The 24,745-nt window shown below is 36.7% G+C and overlaps 1 protein-coding gene across 4 annotated transcripts in view; it reads right to left on the reverse strand.

Moving 5' to 3' along the window:
- Naaladl2 (N-acetylated alpha-linked acidic dipeptidase-like 2) overlaps window positions 1-24,745 on the reverse strand; it is a 1,374,648-nt gene that overhangs the window by 665,513 nt on the left and 684,390 nt on the right.

A 24,745-nucleotide genomic window follows, 5' to 3' on the forward strand; every position in this document is an offset into this window, starting at 1 on the left:
AGCATGCAATTTGTAGTTGTAGCTCCTGTGTTCAAATCCTTAATTCGGACACATTCATTGTTATAAAATTTTGGACCTCCATTTTTATATAAAATGAGATTAAGAGCATCAATGTTGATGTTATTAAAAATATTATAATAACTGGATGAGACTACGCTGTATGAACCTATATACACTTAAGAGCCTGTAAGAAAGTGATAAGAAATATATTGCCCAAAGCAGGTACTTCATTTTTGAAAAAGATATGAGTGTAATTTTTTTTCTGTTTAACAACTTACTTATTCCAAATTTCCATAAGACCTCTTTTATTAATCTTGTGTATAGGTACACAAGTATACTTACATGTATGTAGACATATAGAATTCTTGGAGTCTTCCTTGGTAGTTCTCCACTTTATTTATTGATGCAAGGTCTTCGAATTAATCTCAGAACTCATTGATATGCCCACTTTAGATATGCTGACTTCGTCTCCTCTTTTGGATCAGTGAGATGATAATATGACTGCCATGACCATTTGACATACACAGGGGTTCTGGGCATCTGAACTCTAACCCTTATGGACACATGGCATATGATTTATCTACTGAACTGTCCTCTCCCACCCAATGAGTCTTTCTTTTTAGTATGTCTTTTACATTAAATATCTAGCTTTACGAGGGACAAATGTTTAGATGAGAAAGAGATACAACAGATGGTATGAGGCATACAAAAGGAAATTAGACAACAAAGTTTAGAGAAGATGGTTATTTAATGGTTACAAGATGGTTAGAATTCAGGGGCAAAATGTTTTTCTGTTTGTAATGAAACAATCCAAGGAAATATGATCATAGATTAGCTTTCAAACTTAATTATAGCAATTTAAATTTTTTCATAGGTAGACGCTGAAGCTGAAAAGTTTAATTACAACACAAACTGCAAGATATTCTGAATGAATAGAATATAATCAGAATAAAAATAGGATATTTTCTTTTGAAATTTTTTATTGGTGTTCTCTTCCCCATCCACCCCCCAACAATCCCCTACACTGGGGGTCCAACCTAGGCAGGACCAAGGGCTTCCCCTTTCACTGGTACACCAACAAGGCTATGCATTGCTACATATGAAGTTGGAGGCCAGGGTCCGTCCATGTATAGTCTTTGGGTAGTGGTTTAGTCCCTGGAAGCTCTAGTTGGTTAGCATTGTTGTTCCTATGGGGTTGGAAGCTCCCTCAGCTCCTTCAGACCTTTAATTCCTCCAACAGGAATTAAACTATTCTCAGTTCAGTGGTTTGCTGCTGGCATTCGCCTATGTAGTTGACATGTTCTGGCTGTGTCTCTCAGGAGACATCTATCTCCATTTCCTGTCAGCATGCACTTCTTAGCTTCATCCATCTTATCTAGTTCATCTTATCTGATGGCTGTATATATATGAGCCACATGTGGGGCAGGCTCTGAATGGACATTCCTACAGTCTCTGATCCAAACTTTGCCTTTCTATTCCCTCCTATGGATATTTTTGTTCCCCTTCTAAAGAAGGAGTGAAGCATCGCCTTTTGGTCATCTTTCTTGAGTTTCATGTGGTCTGTGAATCTTAGGTAATTCGAACATTTGGGCTAATATCTACTTATCAGTGAGTGAATACCATGTATGTTTTTCTATGATTGGGTTACCTTACTCAGGATGATTTTTTTCTAGTTCCATTCATTTGCCTATGAAATTCATGAAGTCATTGTTTTTGATAGTTTCGTATGTAAAGTTCACACTTGATACCAGGTGGCAGGCAGAAACTAGACCTTTAATTGGATGATGTGATTCCCTCATCTAGAAATACCTACGTGAGAACACTGAAACATACACAGGAGAGAATCCTATCATTCTAAAGCAATCAGAACCGTGTGTATTAGAGACAAAAATTAATGGTTATGGGAACATGAGAGGCATTTCCTTTTTTCTGAGTGACAGCAAATGAGGGTTTTGAGAAGGCTTGGAAGGATAGGTTGCTTTCCATATTGTTCTAAAGCATTCATAGAAATTAGCCTGGGAAATGACAATGGGAAAGGACAAGGAAGTGCTTTAATGGTTGGAAATGGGTCCCCCTTAGGTGATGTGGTAAGAGATCCAATCTAACAGACAATGCTGGGCCAGACACAATTTCCCTTTGAAAACAATGGGCACATCCAGAAGCTAAGACTTTGAATGGTATTTGAGAAATAAACTACACAGAGGAAGGATGAAAAAAAGAGGTTTTCTGCAGTAGTTTTTATAAGAAATTCTGAAAACCCTAATTTTATCTGTGTCAAAGACAAATGTTTGGAGAAGATGTAGTGGGAACCATTAAGGACATAGACTGTCTGGGCTTTCATGACACATTAGATGTATTCAAGTTTGCCAACACCCTTCTGATTTTTCCATTGTCCCACTGTCAGAGAAGACAGAGAGGTAGAAGAAGCTTAAGCTAATATTTTAGAAATTGGATCTGGGGAAATTATAAGATATAAAATTATGTATTAAAATTTGTTATTGTATTCCAAAATTCCAATAACCTTTTTGTTTCATTTCAACATAGTAGCTAATTTGCTATTAACATAGGAATCAATTAAAATATTTTCTGAGAAATCTTTGCATTAATTCATAGAAAGAAGTTTTTTAACTACGTAAAAGAATTTTATCCTATTGGATTCATGAATGGTGAATGATGGTGTTCTGAAATTGAACTGGGAAAAAAAATCAATGTTTCTTATACTAAAGTCAGGGTTACACTTGTAGTCCATTAAAAGCATAAATATTTCAAAGGCTGGGAGCCAAATGGTTCATTTGGAATAATTAGTGAAGAAGGTAAGCATGACAAATGTGCAAACAGCTCAGGTAGGGTGCGTCAAGCAAATGTCTGAGAAGAGAGCTGGGATGGGAAGAAAGAGTATCACAGCTCTTGTGGGACATAGAATCAAGACAGCTGAGCCATGTGCACTGGACTCCAGCAAGCAATAAACTGAAATATTATTCCCATTCACGTGTTTGCACTTCCTTTCATGTTAATTTGTGTTCTTTTCCCCATAGTTCCCTGGGAATACCAACCTCACTTGACTTGGATTAAATATGAAAAATTAGTCTTACCTAATACATAAAACACATTTAAGAAAACATGGACTTATGTGGTTGTGTTTATCAAAAAATTAGAAAAGTGTATTATATATAAAGAGATGGGAAAGCTGCTAAGTAGTAGGAATAAAGCCAGGGGCATGCCTCTGCAGCATTCCTGCAGCAGGACTTAGCACCCATTAAGCACTTCCTCATTGATCAATCGATACAGTTCATTCATACTTAGTGGTGCTTATAGTATGTCTGTCTGTAACTGTGTAAGCAGATGGAGCTTCAGTAGTGAATAGGCACCCACTTCCTTCACTGGTAGGTTTCAAAATTATTTACATTTCATCTATAAAGACTAATACCACTTAGCCCAAGAAGAAACTTCAACTAGGACTCATGTTGGGACTATGATGTTCCAGCAGTATATGTCTCCAAAGCTGCTAGAGTCAAAGTCTAAGAGAGATAAAGAGAAAAGATGAAAATCAAAAGATACTTAAACATGTTACTGTTTGGAATTGTCTTCCTAGTAAATAGAAGAAGTCCTGTGAGAGAAAACCGAGTACAAGATGATAATCAAGCACATTGGACAGAGCAACAAAATGAGCATTGTTCCAAAATAGCGGCAGAGAACAAAGTAGGAGAAGGCAATAACCTCCTTGAGGAAATGTAAAAATAAGATAAAGGGAAAACTTGTGGCCTGAAAATGTACCTCTGTAGAGGCATGCTTATCCAGCATGCAGAAAGCTTTGGGGGTAATTCTCCCCAAACCACAAAAATCCTGATAAAGATAATTTCCTAATTTAGGAGCCGTATAAATCTCATTGAAATGTTCACTTTTCATTGTGTGCTCTGACATGCTAATTAACAGAATAAGAAACAAAGTGCTCATCAGGAGGGAAATAATTTCATAAATGACATATTTAGGAATTAATGATATTTATAGAGGAAAGATATAACACCATAAAAAGACATTGCTAAGTGTCAAGTGTAAATTGCTTGACTCAAACCTCTCACATGTATTTGCTTATGCATGCATGCAAACAGATACAAGTAACAGAAAATGCAAATATCACAAATGTTCAATTTAGTCTGGATAACTTGAGCTGTAGAAGGATCAATTAGTATCATGATTCCGTTGTAATTTCTAAATATGTGGTGAGGAACACATGAAAAATTTTTATTGGAAGGGGTAAATTTATATGGAGTAATCTGATATAAGAATGTATTTTAGATAATAATATCAAGGGAATCAATGACAAAAGATAAAAAGTCTTTAGGGAAAGTGAATTCCAGTTTGTTATATAGAAGAACATATAGAATTTTGTAGTTATTGACATAAAATAGCAATTTAGGCTTTGAATTAAACATTATGAATGGCCATTAAAATACTTGATTTGTCAAATTATCCAAAATGCTTTTCTATATTGAAGACATTAGTCAGTTCTTGTCTTAATAACTACTTTTTCAAGGATTGATTTTGTTTTTTCAAAATACTTGATTCAAATTTATATTACATTAGGAAAGCTTCCAGAACATTCAGGAAGGTTATGTGTCACTCCTAAAGACAGCAACAAAACAAAATGTTGAACTTGTAACCACTTTTTTCTTCCTTTAGACATGCCTACAGCTCAACCTGTCTCCTGCCAGCTGAAGCATAAACACAGAGCAAACTGCACTTAAACCTGCCTCTCTGTCACTCAAAACAGCCTTGGGAGGCAGCCTTCGGCAGCAGGTTCTCCACTTTCCTGTATGACATACACAGACCCTAGGCCCAACAAGGTTGCATGGGCATAGACAAGACAGCTGTATAATATCTAACATCAATATTTGCTTAAGACTGCCGAGAGTGGCCTTCTATAACACGCTCCTTCGGTCTAACTGTAAATATGCAATGAGTAACTGTTTATCTCAGCTTTTCTGAGCTTGATATTATAAAACAAATCCTCTTTTCTAAGGGCATGAGTCAACTTATTTACTTTGTTTCTGGACTCTACTGAAACGTTAATCTGATTGTGTTTATTGCTCATAAAAATGATGGTTACCTTATGAAAATATAAGAAGGCATGGATGGCCCTTTAGAATTAAAAGTTCTGAGAAATGTTTTATGGTCTTGTGATGTTTCTTGATATTTACCAAGAGTTTCAACCAAAAGAAAGGTAGAGAGGTTCTCTTGTTGATTTCCCAAATCATACCTTTTCTATATATTAATATGAGGCTTTATAATTCCCTTGTAAATTCAGGTTATGTATGTGAAATATTACACATGCACACAGTGGATTTCTGTGGCAGGTATAGATGAGCAGTTGAAATATGAAAGGTAAGAATTATAAAAATTAACATAATTTAAGGGAAGAAATGCAGACCATTGTCACCATTTATAATAATTAATAATTAAGTTCTATCTCATTAGGCAAACTATCAGTTTCTCAGAACAGAAAATTTATCTGTGCTTGTACACAGTCCTGCGAGGACTGAAAGCCCTAGTCTGCTTCCTCTACCCATGACTCTCAAACAGATCCTGATAGTGGCTTGTCATTTATCCATGACTAGGAAAACTGGATTTTTCTAGTAATTTATAGGACATAATTATTCATGTTGGATTGAATTTTAAAAGTACCAAAGAAGGACTGGGAGACAGCTCAGTTAGTAACATTTGCTACACAAATATGAGGAGAGCTGAGTTCAGATCCCAGTGTCCATGTAAAAATTTATAGGGTACATGAATGTAATTCATTCAATAAGGAGAAGGAGGAAGAGGAGGAGGAGGAGAAAGAGGAAGAAAAGGAGGAGGAGGAGGAGAAAGAGGAGGAAGAGGAGGAGGAGGAGAAAGAGGAAGAAAAGGAGGAGGAGGAGGAGGAGGAGGAAGAGGAGGAAGAGGAGGAGGAGGAGAAAGAAGAGGAGGAGGAGAAAGAGGAGGAGGAAGAGGAGGAGGAGGGGGAGGAGGAGGGGGATGAAAAGAGGTTTTTGGGTTTGTTATCAGTCAGTAGATTAATGAACTCACTGAACTCACTAGGTTTAGTGAGAGACCAGTTTAAAGTGATAAAGGGAAAAGCTATGAAATAAGACACTGCACATTGACCTCTGACCTCCACACACCTGCAATGCTGGTTCAGAGAGGACTGTTTGAATCACTAATGCTGCTTTTATGGTAATCAGTTTCGAGTTTCCAGACTTCAGAATAGCACAATATTCTGCAGTACAGAATTTCTATGCATCAAGAACCATGTGCAAAGACACTCATACATTAATGTAGCAAAAATCGCCCAGAACAATCTATGAATTTATATTTAAGAGTCAAACATCCTTTATGTGAGTTCTGCAGTGTAAGCCCAGCTCTTTCTTATCTCAAAGACCTCCTACACTATACCTCCCCTGGCAACTTTTTTCCACATCCTCATTTTCTGGGATCACCATCCAAGACAAATTTCTGCATTCATATTTTTGCTGCAGTGTTTGTTGCTCATATCAGAGAGTGATCTTTATTTATTTGTTTTCATTTAATTGTATAACAATATCTGGAATGCATTAGCCATTTAATAATGAAAAATAAATAAATCCTGATAATAATAATAAGTTGAATAAATTAAGACCAAAAAAAAAACCATGCTCATTGAAGTCTGTACTTCATAGTGCTAGACCTTATATCTATAAATAATAATATGTATGTATGTGTATATGCACATACACTGCATGTGCGTATGTTACAAAATATTCAGAATAGGTGATGCTCAACATATGTTTCTGCTTCCCACTCTCTGCTCTATAATTACAAGAAAAGGACACAGTTACATTGACAAGGGTAGGATGCAACAATACAGTAGCATGGTATAAAATCTGGAATATGCTTGGGATTGGTAAAACTCATTTCTCAGACATTAGAACTCAAGAGATTGATTGAGAAGCCAGCATGAACAACTGGTTGATATGCAAGAATGACTTGTTTAGGAAAGAGTACATGGTTCAAATACATTTATGCTCAGTTGTTACTGTATTATTAATGGACATATATATATATATATGAACATGTATACATATGTACATATATATATATTAAAACAAAATATATCTATAGCTATCATTGTGAGAAAATACTAGTACAAAAAATCTAATTTTAGAAGCATTTATACTTGGTAGAAGTTACTGGTCCTATAAACTCACAAAATATTGGCAAGTGTTAACATTTCTGTGTTGATAATACCCTAGGAGCCTTGTAATATGCTTTCTAAATCTATTTCATCAATTCTTTTCATTAAATAATTAAGAAAGTTTCTATCATCACTCTGTGGATGGCAAAGCTGAAACATTCACTCTAGTACTAGGAGGCTTTGCTAACTTTAAAATGTGTCCTGATATGTACTGTATTCCCATTAGCCTTGAAGAATGAGGTCTATTTATTTAGTCAGTGGGAAATGTGGAGTACAATATGAACTATGGAAATTTAAAATTATGGCAGGTGAGATAGCACAGTTGGTGAAAGATCCTGCCGCCAACCCTAAGGATGATTCCGAGGACTCATGTTGGATGGGAAGTCTGAAGTTCAACAAGCTGTCCTCTGATCTCCACACATATCATTTCGCAAGTGTGCACTCCCACAGTTATACAGAAGCACAACAAAAATGAAATAAAATGTAATGAAGATGATTTTAATGAATATGTAAGCCTTTGCAAAAATCGTTTGTATGCTACAGAGGGAGGCCAAGAGCTTCCAGGACAATCCATGAGATGTCAATCATGGAGATAATAAGGACAGAGCTGAATAAAGGCCTGCAAAGGTAGCCTTAGACTCATACTACAGCTGCCTTAAGATCCTCAAGAGCTCACTGCTGGTCTTAAAAATGCATTGGGAAATAAGTTACCTTGGAGACTGGTCTCCGTTCTATCTTTCTGTAAATGTTCATTTATTCTGTTTTTTTTTTTCATCTTTATTAACTTGGGTATTTCTTATTTACATTTCGATTGTTATTCGCTTTCCCGGTTTCCGGGCCAAAATCCCGCTAACCCTCCCCCCTTCTCTATTGGTGTTCCCCTCCCCATTGCCGCCCTCCCCCCAACAATCACGTTCACTGGGGATTCAGACTTGGCAGGACCAAGGGCTTCCCCTTCCACTGGTGTTCTTACTAGGCTATTCATTGCTACCTATGGGGTCAGAGTCCAGGGTCAGTCCATGTATAGTCTTTAGGTAGTGGCTTAGTCCCTGGAAGCTCTGGTTGGTTGGCATTGTTGTTCATATGGGGTCTCGAGCCCCTTCAAGCTCTTTCAGTCCTTTCTCTAATTCCTTCATTTATTCTTATCTCTATTGTATTTAACCTTAGGATTCCCTTCTGAATTGAGATTAGTACTCTCTTTTCCAGATAGGCGTGTCTTCAGTATGTTAAAGGTTGTTTGTATTCCTAAGCACACCTCACCATCCCATGGACTCCATAGTTTCTATCACCTTGTCTTGGGATTGCTCTTTTTGTCTCACTCAAACAGCACGTAAGCGTCTTTAGGAGAAGAAGCCCCTATATTGCTCATTGTTTGCCCACCATAACTAATATGAGAGCAGGATTTCATGGGCAAAAATGAATCATTTAATAAATGACATGAGTATTCATTTAAATAGACATATATTCATGAATGAAAATTCCATTGATTTCAGAGAAGGTAAGCATGTTCAGAAATAAAGCAGGTCCTTCGATCAGACTCTTTTGTTTAAAAGATAAAGCAGGCAAAGAATAATAACTCAGAGAGAGCTATCCTGAAAACAAACATACACACAGACATAAAAGTTAGTATTTTTCATCTGTATTATACTTCTTACTCATTTCTTCCTCCTTAACATATTTACATATCCCTAAGTTCTACCTTCAGGGCCTTTCCACTCCAACTTTTTAAATCAGATTTTTAAGTGTCACAATTGACTCAGAAGCTAAGTTTGTTCTTTTTAGTTTAAAATTGTAATATAATTAAACATTTCTCCTTTTCTTGTATTAGTACAGATCAGTCAATCCTGGGTCATTGACATATAAATATTTATATTGCTAACAAATAGATAGTAATGGGAATAAAAAAACAACTTCAGATGAAACTTGTACATATACAATGAGAGTTTCCTAATATTAAATTTATTGTTCACATTGAATTATTGAACAGAAATTATCATTATGCATAATTTTATGTGCTTAACATAACTTAAAGTTTTACACTTAAATGACCATTTATCACTTTAGATGGCTTATCCCTACATAGGCCAGTACACTATGAGTGTGTGCCTATTACATATATATATATATATGTACACATATATGTAAAAAAATTATACATATATGCTGTTGCATTGTGAGTGCTGGTATTGAAGGCCTGTACTACCATCATGCTGTAAACAAAATTCCTGAATATACATTTGACTATATATAGAGTACTGTACTTTTGGTAACAAATACACAACAATGAGAAATATATCAACTGAATTATATGTGTCATTTTTTAAAAAAAATCTCATCTACTCTATGTATAATTAATATAATGAAATATACTATTTATAATATATTTCTGATTATTAATGAGTCCTGTCTTTAATAGAATTTAAGTTCAAGTGGAACTCAATACTTGCAGAGGCAGATGTGTTTTAATGTATTCAAGAAGATACTCCCACTTGGATATATTTTTATAAATACTATGTGTACATTTTCTCCAGTCTACCTTTCCTAAAAAGTTAATGTGACAGATTGCTATAATTTTCAGATTGCTAAATACTTCTGTCAAATCCCTGAAGGCATTTTCAGAATTTAGTTCTTGGGTTGTTGCAATGATTTCCAGGTTCCCCTTTTTGGGAGGGATGAAGTGACAGCAGCTCAGAATTGTGATTCATCCTTTGAGCTTCTGTCAAACATTCGCAGGAAGAAGAAAATAACTAATCACTTACTAAAAATGGCAGCAGATGCCAGAAGCAAAATTTCATTCAACCTGTTAGCTTCATTTCTGGTGTAAAACCATCTAATTAAAACTCTTAGTTTAAAATGATATCATTCTTAAAGAAAAAAGAAAAAAACAAACAAACATCTGCTTCCAAATCATGAGGCAGTAAATGTTAAGCTCAATGCTTTGATTGAATATTTATTTATTTATTTATTTATTTATTTATTTATTTATTTATTTATTTATTTATGTTTTGAGGTAAGGTCTTACTACATAGAAGTAGCAGTTCTGAAGCTCACTATGTAAATCAGCCTAGCCTTCAACTTAAGAGGTCTACCTCAGCTTTAAAGTTTTAAGAAAGTTCTCATAACAACGTTTTTCAGCTCTTCAGCTTGCATATATATATATACATATATATATATAATTTTCTATTCAACAAGGAAGGGATAATAATAATAGGATTTCATAGATTCTAATTCTTACCGCTCTGGTGGTATTATTCTAATCATACTAAATTCCATGAAATGATGATTAATGTTTTATTTCACTTTTCAATACTTAGGTCTATTATATACATTATTACTCATTGTTCCTGATCTCTTAAATATGGAAAATATCAAGAAAGCAGAAATCAAATTTGTAGTCAACAGCACACTTTGATGAAACAACAAATCAAGTAAGCAGCAATGGAAGAATTGCTTTTGTTTTACATTGAGCTATATTACTTGCAGCATGAAGAACAATACAGGAAGGGCTAGGGTTCACCATTAGATTGTATCAGAGAGGAGATAAAATAGAAAGATTGCATTGTATCTTCCCTGTACAAGGGAGGCATAAGGCTATAACAGTGTATAACTGTCAGTGTCTGTGTAATATATTCGGAGAGAACATTTCCCTTGTTGCCCTAACTACAAGGCTAATGCTGGACTTGCTATCTCCCCCACCTCCAATAACTGTAAATGCATAACTATCCAGGTAGAGAAATAATTGCATTTTCCTTTCACCTCCTTCTTATGTCTGCTACCTAACAGAGTTCTGAGAGATTACTTGTTCTCATTTCAGCATGAGTGTCAGCCTCAGAGAGCACAAATGCATTGATAAAGGACATATAACTTAACTGATAGACATAATAACAACCTGACCTCTGGTTTCTGACTTCTAGCTTTGGCATGCTTCACAGTGTAGATAAAATATGCAAAATTCACCAATTTCAGTTGGCTCAAAATGTTAAAAATACAAAAAGGATAGTATCTCTTATGTATAATCCAGAAATATGAATGCACTCTAGAAGGGAATTTTAGAATCTGTTTTCACTGATCTTCAATGTGTCTCAGAATTATAAGATATCTTTTATATTATTGACTAAATCTATGTTCCAAATTGATTGATATCATATTGAAAAATAATACTGAGTCATATTGAAAATTGAAAAGCAAATTGTACTAAGGAACTTTGGACTGATGATGGTTTTCTTATGTTTTCTAAGTTATTTAAGTGGATTTTCCATGAGGATGAGTTCCTGATTACTATAGCCATTTGTCCCTTCATGATTTCTAAGTATTCCATCACACCCACAGTATTGCTGTGACTACCATATTTTAGATTGATATTGTATTATTTCCCAGACTATGAACTTCAAGTGCTGAAAATGTTATCAAAAGGCAAAACATTCCTCCCAAGACCTAAGAATTCGGTTGCATTCAGTTTTGATCAGTAAATGTGATGTATGTTTTGTGCTTCTTCAAAAATGCTACTTAGTATATTTAAGGAATATGATGTGGTCTTGTAAAATACAAGGCATGTGGCCTTGAGGTTGTTCATGCAAGGCTCAGAATACTAGGCCACGATTCACTAGGCCAGCTCAGGTTCCAGACATGGCTAATTCAGTAGACTAGCCTTATTCAGTTACTTTAGTAGGGAAAGTTCAAGAAACTTTCTGTCCAGGAGAATTCATTCCCTCCAAAAGCAGTGGTTTCTTTCCATTTCATTCTGTGAATACAGTTCTCATCCTTAGCTATAGTTGAGAAGGCTATAAAGAGGTAAGCATAATGCATTTTCTATGTATTCTGTGTTAAGATCGATGTAAAATTTTTCTGTTGTTTCTGTGGAAGTTTGGGCATTATTGCTAGCATTGCCACAGGTACTGTAGGTTAAAACTCTCTGTTAGACCTTTATTCTGCTAAAATTAATGACAATGTGAGTTCATAAGAGTCAGAAGCATGAGTGAGAATAAAAAAACACTTTTTATGTGTGAGGTGTTAATTTTTGTTGACCTAGATTTAGCAGTTCATTTTGTGCTGTTAACCTATATTTGCACAAAGCATACGATTACACTCAGATCACAATCAAATGCATATAATTTGCCCAAAATATTGAAAAGACTAAAGAGTTATCAGCGCAGGGAAATGTAAGAACAAAGCACTTAACATTTCACAGAGGGGTTGAATATATTTGCTCCTTGAGGGCATCTCTCTGTTCTACTTAGAGCTCTGGATCATACCCTACTTGTCTGGTTATCCTTCCTTCCTCATGGGCTAGCTGATAACCATAACAAAGTTGGTCAGTAGCAATTTCTGTGGTAGTATATGTAGGTTTCTGTTATTATGCAGGTGAAGGCAGACACAAATTAAATGAAGCCTGTCATTGGATGAGAAGAAAGGGAGGAAGGAACAACATGGAGGCAGATGTAAAAGATCCTCGCCCTGTATCTCTACAAAGAAACGGGTCGTTATGAATATTTCTTAGGGGATGGATTTCTATAGGTCAAATTATTTTATCTAGGTGGGTGGTTTCTATTGTTATCAATTGGTTGTGAGTTTATTGTGAGGATGTATTGTGGATTGAGAATTTAACATATAAATCTGATAAATTACAGTATATTGGGTCATGATTTCACTGGGTTGTTGGCAGTGTGAGCAGGGTTGCTGGCAGGGAGCTGTGTTAGGCCAATCCATGCTGGACTTCTAGAGTCCTGATTTTATTGGGTAGCTAGAACCAGAGTGGCTAGCAGAGAACGTCTTAGAGAGATACTAATCAAAGATAAATTATGGTTAGCTCCATATGGCTCCACAATTGCCAGAACTAACACTAGGGACCAGTGTGGTAAGGCACCATGTTGGAGCAGCTCATTGGTTGTCTGGGTCTGAAAGTACTTGGGAGCAGCATGGAGCAGCTAAGATAAAGATACCCTGCAGTGCCGTGTGCCCCCACAGGTGCCAGTGACAGCATGGGATAAAAGGTTTAGCCACTTTTTTAATATTTACTGCAACAGGTGTCAAACCAACATGTTAAGCAAGGATCCACTAAAAATTTAAGATGGTCAGCTGAGATCATTTTATTTTCTAAGAGGGGACCAAGCGCCATATTGAGTCATGTGATGTCACAAGAGCGAGAACCTTAAACAGAAGAAACACAGAGGCAGTCTGTTTGCAGGCTCTAGGTCCCCCAAGGTGAAAAGTGCAGGCTATCCTGTACACACAATTAGAGATTAGAAGTTGCCTGCTACGTTAGCAAAATTTGTTTGGAAAATGATTTAATTTAGATTTGTTTTAAAAATGGCATAAAGATATAATGTTTTATTAAGTCTTTCTGGATAGCCATATTCTCTTAACATGGGCTCTATGGGAATTTTGAGTTAAAAATCCTGGTTAGACAAGCTGCCTATTAGTCACTGACACCAAGTAGTGAGTGGTGATATTTGCCAGTTACAAAAGTTATTATAAAATAAAAGTCTGTATACCAGGCAGAGTGAATACACATGTATATTCTAGAAGTTATTAATAAATAAAAGTCTAGCAGTCTAGAGATGTATATTGGGCTAAAGTCTGGGACTGACAAGTTGCTTAGTTAATGTTGGTACTAATAAAAGTGTGATTAAATTGTTTTATGAATTACTCTGCTATTGCCATATGGCTCATCCATGCCGGCTAGAGAGCGTTTGTGGTTATTTATAAAATTACCAGAGCAGGAGGCTCATATTCTCTTAAGGTGGGCTCCACAGGAATTTTGAGTTAATTTCCTGACATGAGAGATTAAAAAGGCCTAACAGGCTCATACAAGTTTGGTTAGTTTACTTCAGTTTCTTAAATTGTTTTAATTTTCATAATGGGTGCAATTTTGAGTCTTGTGGTTATATTATTTCTCCTCGAGAGAGTGCAAGATACAAGCTTTTCTGGTTACAGGCTACAGAACACACTAATTTGGGAGAAAGATTTTGTCTTAGTGTTTTTAATAAGTGTGGTTAGGCTCTGAACACTTTCCAGAATTATACTGATCATATTCGATAAAGCAGACCTCCCAAAAATTAGATTCTAGAGAATCAGACAAAAAGCTATCTTGAAGAGACTAAAAATTTTGTTTTGAGATTTATATATTTCAGAATGTATAGTTTTGGTGAAGCACATCATCAGAATCCTGAACTGGCCTGCTTGGATTCCTGATCTCATGGACTTTCAGTCAGGCTCAGTTAAGACAGACATCAGGGTACAACAACTCCCCCATTTTCCTCCTAGGATATCTCAATGCCCACATAAAACTTTAAGAAGTTATTAAAGAGTCATTTCCCCGATTCCCTCAATTTTGGGAGGCTGAATATGGTTATCATAAGGTGGTCTTTCTAGAGAATTTAGTAATGGTCATAATTTAACAGGGAGGAATTAACTTAAATTGATTGTACTACCATAATCTTATTTGGTAGAAATCCTTATATTTATTACTAAGCTAAAGTTATAATCTTTTCTATTGGAACAAAATTTATTTGATATAGGTTCAGATTTTCTTTGACATGAATTTCTTATCAATTTAAAATTAAAATTAATATTGTTATACTCATATATAGGCATTGTGCCTATACAACACACATATGTATACATGGCTTATACCCAGTTATTTACTGCTATTAAAAATATTCTGAGGTGATTAACCAAATGAGTGAAAGGCCAGATATCAAATTTATGGCTCTAAGTTTATTGTAAGAGTGCTTTCCAGATAATTTATTAAGATAGTTAATGGACGACAGTGCAGATTACTTACATAGTTAGACGGTTTCAAAAACATCAGAAATTCACAAAATGTGACATGACATTAAATGCTATTTATTCGCTTGTTGAGACATAACTGCTCCTAACAGCTCCTCATGTTTGTGGACACACAAAAAAAAATAGATGAACATCTCACCTCATGGTAACTAGGTGGCCACTGGGCAGAAATTGCCTGTTTCTCCTTCAGATCTGTACTGTCCTTGAGAGGACACAGTTTACAGGTTAGGACAGTTTAGTTCTGCTGAGACAGACTGAGCCAATCCTTGATGCCTGTTTCGCTAAGGTCTTGGAGCTCCCTGGACCAGAAGGCTGCAGATTGGTTCTCTTTTATGTTGCTAACAGGGAACTGTACCAGCAGACGACTGTCTCTCAAACCTGTCTCAGTTTGAGGAGCCTGTTAGGCTTCCTGTATTTTCAGATAATATTGGTTGTTCTTAGATTTCTAAGAGGGATGAAACTAGTTAGAGTCTCATAACCTACCCAGACTATTTAAACTTTGAGCATACATATTTAATTGGATACTTATCAGATAGTATACAAGCTATCAAGGACATAACATGGATTTTAAGCCTTTCTTAAGCTGGAATAGATGACAAAATGTTCTGTTTAACTGATAAAATGTTGGACTGGGCATTAGGTGTATTTTGTGCTTTATAAATTACAAAATGGTAATAGTTGTGCTCAATTTACATTTGAGAGAAATGGTTTTTAATTAGACAAAAAGGGTGAAGTGTAGGTTGATGTCATTATGCAGACAAAGGCTGACACAAGATAAAACAAGGCCTGTCATTGGATGAGAAGGAAGGAAGGCAGGAACAGAGGTTTTCAAAGGGATGGAGAAGCACAAGAGATGGAAAAGCAACATTGAGGCAGATATAAACAATCTTCGCCCTGTATCTCTATATAGAAACAGGTTGTTATGAATTTTTCTTAAAGAATGGATTTCTATAGGTCAATTTATTTTATCTATGTGGGTGGTTTCTAACCTTATCAATTGGTTGTGAGTTTATTTTGAGGATGTATTGTGGATTGAGAATTTAACATACAAATCTGATTGATAAATTATAGTATATTGAGTCATGATTTCACTGGGTTATTGGCAGTATGGGCAGAGTTCCTGGCAGGGAGCCGTGTTAGGCCAGCCCATGCTGGACTTCTAGAACCCGGATTTTATTGGGTAGCTGGAACCAGAGTGGCTAGCAGCGAGCCACTGGGAGAGATATTAATCAAATATAAATTTGGTTAGTTCCATATGACTCCAAGGGGGCTTGAACTAACTCTAGGGACCAGCGTGGCAAGGAGCTATGCTGCAACAGCTCGCAGATCACTCAGGTCTGAGAGTACTTGGGGGCAGTGTGGAACCACTGAGATTAAAAAGTTGCCTGCAGTGCCATGTGGCCCTATGGGGCTGGCAACAGCATGGGATAAAAGATTCAGCCTGTTTTTTTAATATTTACTGCAACAGTTTAAATAAGAATGGTCCCATAGCCTCGTATATTTGAATACTTAGCCACCAGGGAGTGGAACTCTCTTAAAATACTTGGAAGATTAGGAGCTGTGGCCTTTCTGAAGGATGTGTGTCACTGGGGATGGCCTTTGAGGTTTCAAAAACCCATGCTAAGCTAAGTCCCTCTCTGCCTGTTGCCATTGATCAGTATGTAGTTCTCATGTACTGTTCCAATACCACATATGCCACCATGGCTCTACTGGGATGAGAATTGAATTGAATTGAATGTTTTCTTTTATAAGAAAGTATGTGTGTATTCACAGCAATAGAAGAATGACGACAGCTTTTTACTATACTCAAAACATTAAAAAATATCCTTGGCAGTTAATAAATGCAAATTAAAACTACACTGAAGTTTCATATTAACCCAGTCACAATGGGTAAAAATCAAGAAAACAACAGTAACCAAAAGATGTTGAGTATGTGGGGAACGAAATAGGAAGACCTCATTCAGTGTTGAGATCACAGACTGATACTACCCCTCTGGAAAATAAAATAAAATAAAAAAAAACAACAACCTTTTTTTTAAAAAAAAATGTAAAAATAGATCCACCAATTCCAGCCATAACACTTTTTGTCATACCCACAAACAGCTGACTCTATATGCCACCTCAGAGAAATGTGCTCAGCCACGTTCATTGTAGCTCTCTTTTCAATGGTCAGAAATGAAAACAACCTGAACGTTTTCAACTGGCTAAAAGATAATAAAAATTTAGGTGTAAAGAAACATGAAACATGGACATCTTCAGGGAAATGTATGTTGATAGCAATATTATATTGACTGAGGTAACACACACCTAGAACGGCAAGCATAATATGCTTTCTCTTTTCATGAATTTTGCATCCATACCATTAGATGTGTATATGTCACCTGGAGTAACCTCAGAATCTACAAGTAAAAATTGACCATGGCATGGGACATGGGGACGCTCCAGAATGGAGAGCAGTGGGTCACAGGCACTAGTAAGGAGGAGAATGAGGGAGGAGAGGAGAGAAGACTGGGAGAGCCAGAGAAACAGGATATCTGCTGTGAGCATGTACCGTCTCCTTAGGACAGGAAACTGTATCTCAACAACATGCCTGTCTAAGCAAGAGCCACAGTTAATGAAGTTGACAGGACATTGTGAATGGGGAAATTCTCCCAAGACTTCTCATTTAACCCTTTAGATGAAGAGCTACGATTGATGACTTCTAAGAGGTCCATTTAGTTTCAGGTCTCCTCACATAATCTCGTTCTGTGCATTGTTCCTTCTTATTTTGTGTGAAATATAATGTATAGAAATGAACAAACATAAAATAGTGCTATTATCTGCTCAAGTAAATGTAATTTACTCTCATTAGATAATTTATGGAATCTTGGCTATCAGTCTTGGTAAGAAGAGATCAGAAATGAGGACATTTTTTGAGGCTTGAGACTTCTACCTGTGGCATCTGATGATATCACTAGTGCTCAAGGTCAGGGCCCACTCATATTAGAAGTTATTCAGTCATTGTTCAATGCCAAAAAGCTGATTTCATGTGGTGTTGAAAAATGCCATATATCTCTGATGTCAATAGCCACTGTTCTGTTTGCATAGAGGCAAAACCACGAGTCACTGTATTTTATAGGCATTTGTGAGGAGAGCTGGTATATGTGAGGAGAGTCTAGCTAAGAGTTGAAGACTTGTTTCTAGGATCCAGAATAATAAAGAAGAGGATTATCTTGGAACATACATAATCAGAGGCAAAATTACTGTTAAATGAAGAATGACACTAAACTTAAACTCATTTTCATCATTTTATCACTGTATTCTTTTTATCATAATTTGCAATACATCAGACATCACTCAAATGGTCAAATATTAAAACTCATGCCTAAGCTCTGACATTCAACGGTAGTGGCCGACATCTCCAGCAGTTAATTAATTGGGTGGAAAAAGTTCAAAGACAGCTTGCAGAGTGAGAAAATCAGGATTTCTTCCAATTCAATTCAACAATAATTGCAAAATCAAATATTTACAGTTTCAAATTAACAGCAATATTCTTACTGATATTTTTAAATACTGAGGTAGTAATACACATAGAGGACTAGAAACAATGAAAATGTGTAAAGGGTTTGTTCTGACTGTATATATAGAAAGATATAACATAACCTTATTAGTTAATATACAGAAAACCATTATATATATATATATATATCATAATTCTAACTTAAAAATAGATCAGTAATTCACAATATAATTTTAACACCCATTCAAAGATAACTATTTTCCATATTTACTGCAATGTTAAGGAGTAGCTCAGTGGCAAATGCTAGCAGCAAACCATTGAACTGAGAATGGGGTCCCCGTTGAAGGAATTAGAGAAAGGATTGAAGGAGCTGAAGGGATCTGCAACCATATAAGAACAACAATATCAACCAACTAGAGTTCCCAGGGACTAAACCACCATCCAAAGATTACACATGGACAGACCCTTGGCTTCAGTTGCAGATGTAGAAGAGGATGGCCTTGTTGGGCACCAATGGGTGGAGAAGCTTTGGTCCTGCCAAGGCTGGACCCTTCAGTGTAGGGGAATGTCAAGGGGGCGGCAAGGGGCCATGGATGGGGAGTGGAACACCCTTATAGAAGAAGGGGAGGAGGATCGGATAGGGGGCTTATATCTGGGAAACTGAGAAAGGGAAAAACATTTGAAATGTAAATGAAAAATATCCAATTAAAGAAAAAAAGTTGAGTAGCTCAGTAGTAAAATACTTGGTTGCCATAAGCAGAACACTGGTTGATTGACAGCATTTGAAGTGAACTTTATGGGACTGGGGATTTAGCTCAGTGGTAGAGCGCTTGCCTAGTAACCGCAAGGCCCTGGGTTCGGTCCCCAGCTCCGATAAAAAAAAAGAAAGAAAGAAAGAAATGAAGTGAATTTTATGATCCAGACTCCTACGCTTCACACATTCAGGTATCTTTATGACTTGTCGGTGTCATACAATTCTATTTATTTAATGACACCATGCTGGAATGCATACTGATTTCTGCATAGATAATTTCTTTCACTAATTGTTATATTTGTTAAATTAATCTCTTTTAATAATAAAATAGGTGTGCATTTTCACTATCATTGTGCAAACACTACAGCTTACTCTAGGATGATGTCATTACTCAGGTGAAGGCAGGTACAAGTTAGAACGAGGCCTGTCATTGGACTAGAAGAAAGGATGGGAGGGAGAAAGGTTTAGAGAGGAAGAGACTGGAGTGAGAGGAGAGAGAGAAGCAGTGAAGAGAGCATGGAGGCGGATGATAAGATTCCTCTCTGCACATTTACAGGTTGTTATGAATGTTCTTAAGGGATGGATGTGTACAGGGCTTTGTATATCTAGATGAGCAAATTACATGTTATCAATTGGATCGGAGGTTACTGTGTTGTGTGTTTTTTCATGTAGTGATTTAAGTTCAAGAGACTATGTGGTGGTTAGACACACTAGCCTGCCACAAATTTGGGATATGTACGTCTGAGATGGTGGCAACCTGCCTTGGGAACTAGATGGGTAGAGAGATTGTTGCCAGGCTCAGAGAGTAGCCATTGGCAGTGTGATATGGGATAGAGCAAAGTGGGTGAGATGCTTTGCTGACTGAGATGAAATATCTACCAGAGATCTTGGGGCACTTCAGTGCCAGATCTAATGCAGTATATAAGACAGCATTTTTTTTTATAATTTTACAGCAACAGCTTACCCAGTTGACTAGAAAGAAAAGTATACATTTTTGATCTGTAAACAACATGAAAACATTAAGTCTGAAGTCCTTTGTGCATATGTGAACAATTAAGTTGGGCAAAGACCAGAAGCAGAGTCACTGAATTATGAGTTATGAATGTCTGCGGATGTACAAATAGTCTAAAGGAGTTACTTCTACTTACCAGAATGAATAAAAACATCTATCTACTAAGGATAATGTTTTGTAAGACTTAACATTTATTAACTGCTTGTGTATTTTTTTATTTCCTGTATCAGCTTCTTTCTCTCATAATACATAATAGGCAATAAACTTTTGCTTAAGAAATTTGCCTGAGTCAAAAATATGTTATTATACTTTATGCTTAAAATATCTATAGTCAAAGGCAGATTGAGTGCTAAATAATCAATTAAAATACAATCTGACACAGAATCACTAAATGAGAAAAACTAATATTTATTATGACTAGTATTTTCTAGGACTAGGATTTGATAAAAAATCATAAACAGATTTGATAAATATGTTTTAATTTTCTACTATGGCATTAAATAGGTGAAATACTTAAAAATTGCTATAGAGTCAACCAAGGGAAATAAAATTATGTACTGACCTGTGGATTTATTTATGCATGTGTATGTATGTGATGTGCATTTGTTTTCCACAGGTGTTGATTTGTGTGGGTAGGTGTACACATGAATTTGAGTGTATACAGTACTCTGACATTTAGATGTGAGTTTAGATTTCTTTATTCAAGATAGTAGAGTCATCCATTCAACCACAGACCTACATGATATAATTAGTGTTACTAGTCATTTTACTGTGGGTATGCTATTTGTTATCTTTACAAGACAAAAATCCATGTCTACACAGCATTTACCTGGGTACCCAAACTTAGTCCTCATGCATATGGATCAAGAACGTTAATGCAAATCCATAACTTACCTCTAACTCTTAATAAGATAATTGCTACTCAGCACTATAAGACCTCCTTAACAATACTATAAAGAGAAAAAATCTTGATCCCCTGTAAAGGAATGAATGAACAATTAAAGTATTTTAATACAAATTCACCTACAATAGAATAATATTTGGGATTGGGTTTGGGGATCCTGTAGAAAGTTGTTTGTCTAAGTTACTTCAAAATATGAAGTAATAAAATGTGGCCTCTCTCACTAGAGAAGATTTACAGCAACCAAAAAATAGAAATAAATTTTAAAGAGCAATCAAAAATTCTTCCTCAAGATCAACGAAAAGTTAGCATTTTGTAAAATAACTACTTGAAAATAAATTAAGAGAACAGCTCCATTTAAATCTAAAATTAAGATGATTCCATCCAAACAGCAGGATGTAAAGGCCTATACATAGAAAAATGCAAGTGATGAATTATATAAAACATGAAGAGGTATAAACTGAGTTTATATTTCTAGATGAGATTTGTTAAAACTGCTAAAATGTGCAAAGTGGTCTGCAATGATTTATGTCAACTTCACAGAAGATAGAGTTATATGAAAGGAAGGAACCTCAATTGAGAAAATGCTCGTAAGACCCAGCTGTAGCACATTTTCTTAGTGATTGATACAGAGGGCCCAGTTCATTATGAGTGACATTATCCATGGACTATTGGTCCTAGGTTCTAGAGAAAAGCAGGCTGAAAAGTCCATGTGGAGCAATCCGGTAAGTAGCATCCCTCTGCAGTTTTAATATTAACTCCTCCTCTAAGTTCCTGCCATTCGAGAAACTGTTATGACTAATTTGAGTGATGAACCATGCGATATGGAAGTGAAGGGAAGCCCACATAAACCTTTTCCTTCCAAGTTGCTTTGGTCATGGTGTCTCATCATAGCAAGTATAACCCTATCTCAGACAAGTTGATACCAGGATAGTGAAGTATTACTGTCACAGACTTTACCATGTTGTCAGGGGGAGACTTTAGAACTTTGGGCTAGAAAAGTCATTGGGTGCTGAGAACTTATTGGACTGTTTTGTAGGAGTTTGAGAGATAGTAAGATTAAAGGTAAGCAGTGTAGACAATGGAGGTAGTTCTTGTGATGTTTTAGAGGGGAGTGAAGACTCTGCCAGATCTTTTTGTGTGAACAATTTGTAGTTTCTGCAACTGAAGCTGAAGAATCGTCTGTGATTAACAAGACAAAGGAAAGACTAAAGTAAAATGTTGGCTTTTGCTGAGATGATGCTGGTCAACTTCTGCTGAAGATTAAGTAAAGATCAGCATCTATGCTCTGTGTCTTCTGCAAGGTGATTCCTTGGGGTCAGCACACAAAAGATGTTTTCCAGAAATGGACAGGCAATCCTTTGTCTCCTACTGGCAGCCCAAATTAGCAGTGTAAGAGTCACCTAGAAGGCACTGCTTTTGAAGGCATCAGGGGGTCACGGAGAGAACGCGTTGCTTGAAAGTGTGACAGGTCAGGAGAGACCATTCCTGAAAGAGTAGTCCAGTTGCAATAAGGGCCAGAGAAATTTTGGAGATCACATATGATAAGCCAACTTCTAAGAGCAGCAGCAAGTATGAAGTAGAGTTTGACTGTGCTGCAGAGGGCAGAGCCCTGGAAGGTGACCCAAGACCTTTGGAGGTTCTAAAAGATTGTGACTTGATCCCAGATATTGGATATTGTACTATTTATACAGTTGGAATTTGATTTTAGTTTCATTAGATTGTGACTGGGCCCCGGCTCTTCCTACTTGAAGTAAGAAAGTGTTTGATTTATTTTTGATTTCATAGGAATCCAGAGTTGAGAGACTTTGAATGTAAAATTTATAATTTTAAATTTGAAGACCAAATTTTTACGTATTTAAATTGTTAAAGACTCTGGAAGTTTTAAAATTTGGAATGTTACTGTAATGCTGATAGTACAGTGTGATCCTGGGAAAGAATCAGAACAGCAAGTTTATGTTTTAACAGCGATGTGTCTGCCTCTAAAATTAAAAAGAAGTCTATTGTGCTGGATAGTAGTTTTACATCAACTTGACACAAACTAGACTTATCTGTAAGGAGACAAGCTCGCTCAATTGAGAATATGCCTGATGATATCCAAGTGTAAAATATTTTGTTAATTAGTGATTGAAGAAGGAGGACCCAGACCATTGTAGATATTGTTGCCATCAATGACTGATGCTTTTAGCAGGCTGAGCAATCCTTGCTGTGCAAGCCAGTAATCAGCACTCCTCTGTGGCCTCTGCATTAGCTCCTACATGCAGGTTTCTTCTCCATTTGAGTTCCTGTCCTAAATTCCTGCAATGATGAACATGATATGGAGCTTTAAGCAAAATAACTCCCACCCCACCACCAAGTTGCTTTGGTCATGTTTTATCATTGTAAGATTAACCCTAACAAAGAAAAGATGGATAGATTCAATCAATCTCTACTGAAATAGAAAAGTTCCCTAAAATCCCTAGAAAAGAGGAACTGAGACCATTCTTAACAGAGCAGAGCTGAGTTCATCATATTACCTGACTTGAAGGAAAGTTCTAGTAATGTGAACAGACAAGCTAAAATAGATCCAATGACCCAGGGGAAAGAAAATGGATAGCACAAATGAACCACAGAATTTGCTATCATTTGACTTTCAAAAAAATGCTAAGATACAGTGAGAAAGAAGGAGTTTCTTCAATGAAGTGTCTTAGGGAAAGCTATGTCCATGTGATGAGAAACTGAGAGTGGTGTTTTTGACTGAAACCGTGTCTAGGATGAGTAAGACTCCAACAGGACCGAAAAAGGGATACTTCTCATGTGAATCACTACAACAACCTTTCTCTTCTCCAACATAAATTTATATTATAGCCACAGGGCATGGATGCTCAGGGAGGTAGAAGTCTGAGAGATTGACTGTGTTTATCCCATGCCACTGCCAGGGTGGGTATTGGGCTCTAGGGAAGTGCCAAGACACAGCTCTAGGGTGGGAAAGGACAACAGTCTGAAGTGTAGGAAAGCTGGAGCTGGTTCGGGGTCACCAGGCCTGCAACAAGTTGGAGTTGTGGGTTTCTCAGGCTCTTAGACATCCAGGCCCCACTGGGAGTAGCAAAAGAACTGAGAACTGAGAAATGGGCCTGTGGGCTACACCTAGCCTGGGGCTGGGGTAAAAAGGGAGCTCAGGCTAGTCCCAGTCGGGAGGGTCCTTGGCTTGGTGGGCATCAGGCTTGGTGGCAGTTGTGACTGGGAATGCAGATAGGCTTTCTACAGGATCCTAGACTGCAGGTCTGTAGGCTAAAGCCTTCTACATGGCTCTCTACTGCAGATCTTGATGAAGAGAGACAAACCATGGTTCTAAAAAGTTTTCTGTCATGGCAGAAAATGGATGCTTAAAATCATACCCCAGTTCTCAGAATGGACCAAAAGCCCCTAGGGCTTTGCTAGTCTTACGCTCATCTCTTCAGGTCAAGGCTAGGCCAAGTTCCATACTCCACCCACCATACTTGGGAGGAGCAGGAACATCCTTGAAAGAATGCAGAATGTATTGATAGTCACCTGACCCTCTGGTACCAGATAGAGTCTGAATGCCTGTCATATGCTTGCTA

Source organism: Rattus norvegicus, chromosome 2 (genome assembly GCF_021556685.1).
Source record: "Rattus norvegicus strain SHRSP/BbbUtx chromosome 2, alternate assembly SHRSP_T2T, whole genome shotgun sequence".
NCBI lineage: Eukaryota > Metazoa > Chordata > Mammalia > Rodentia > Muridae > Rattus > Rattus norvegicus.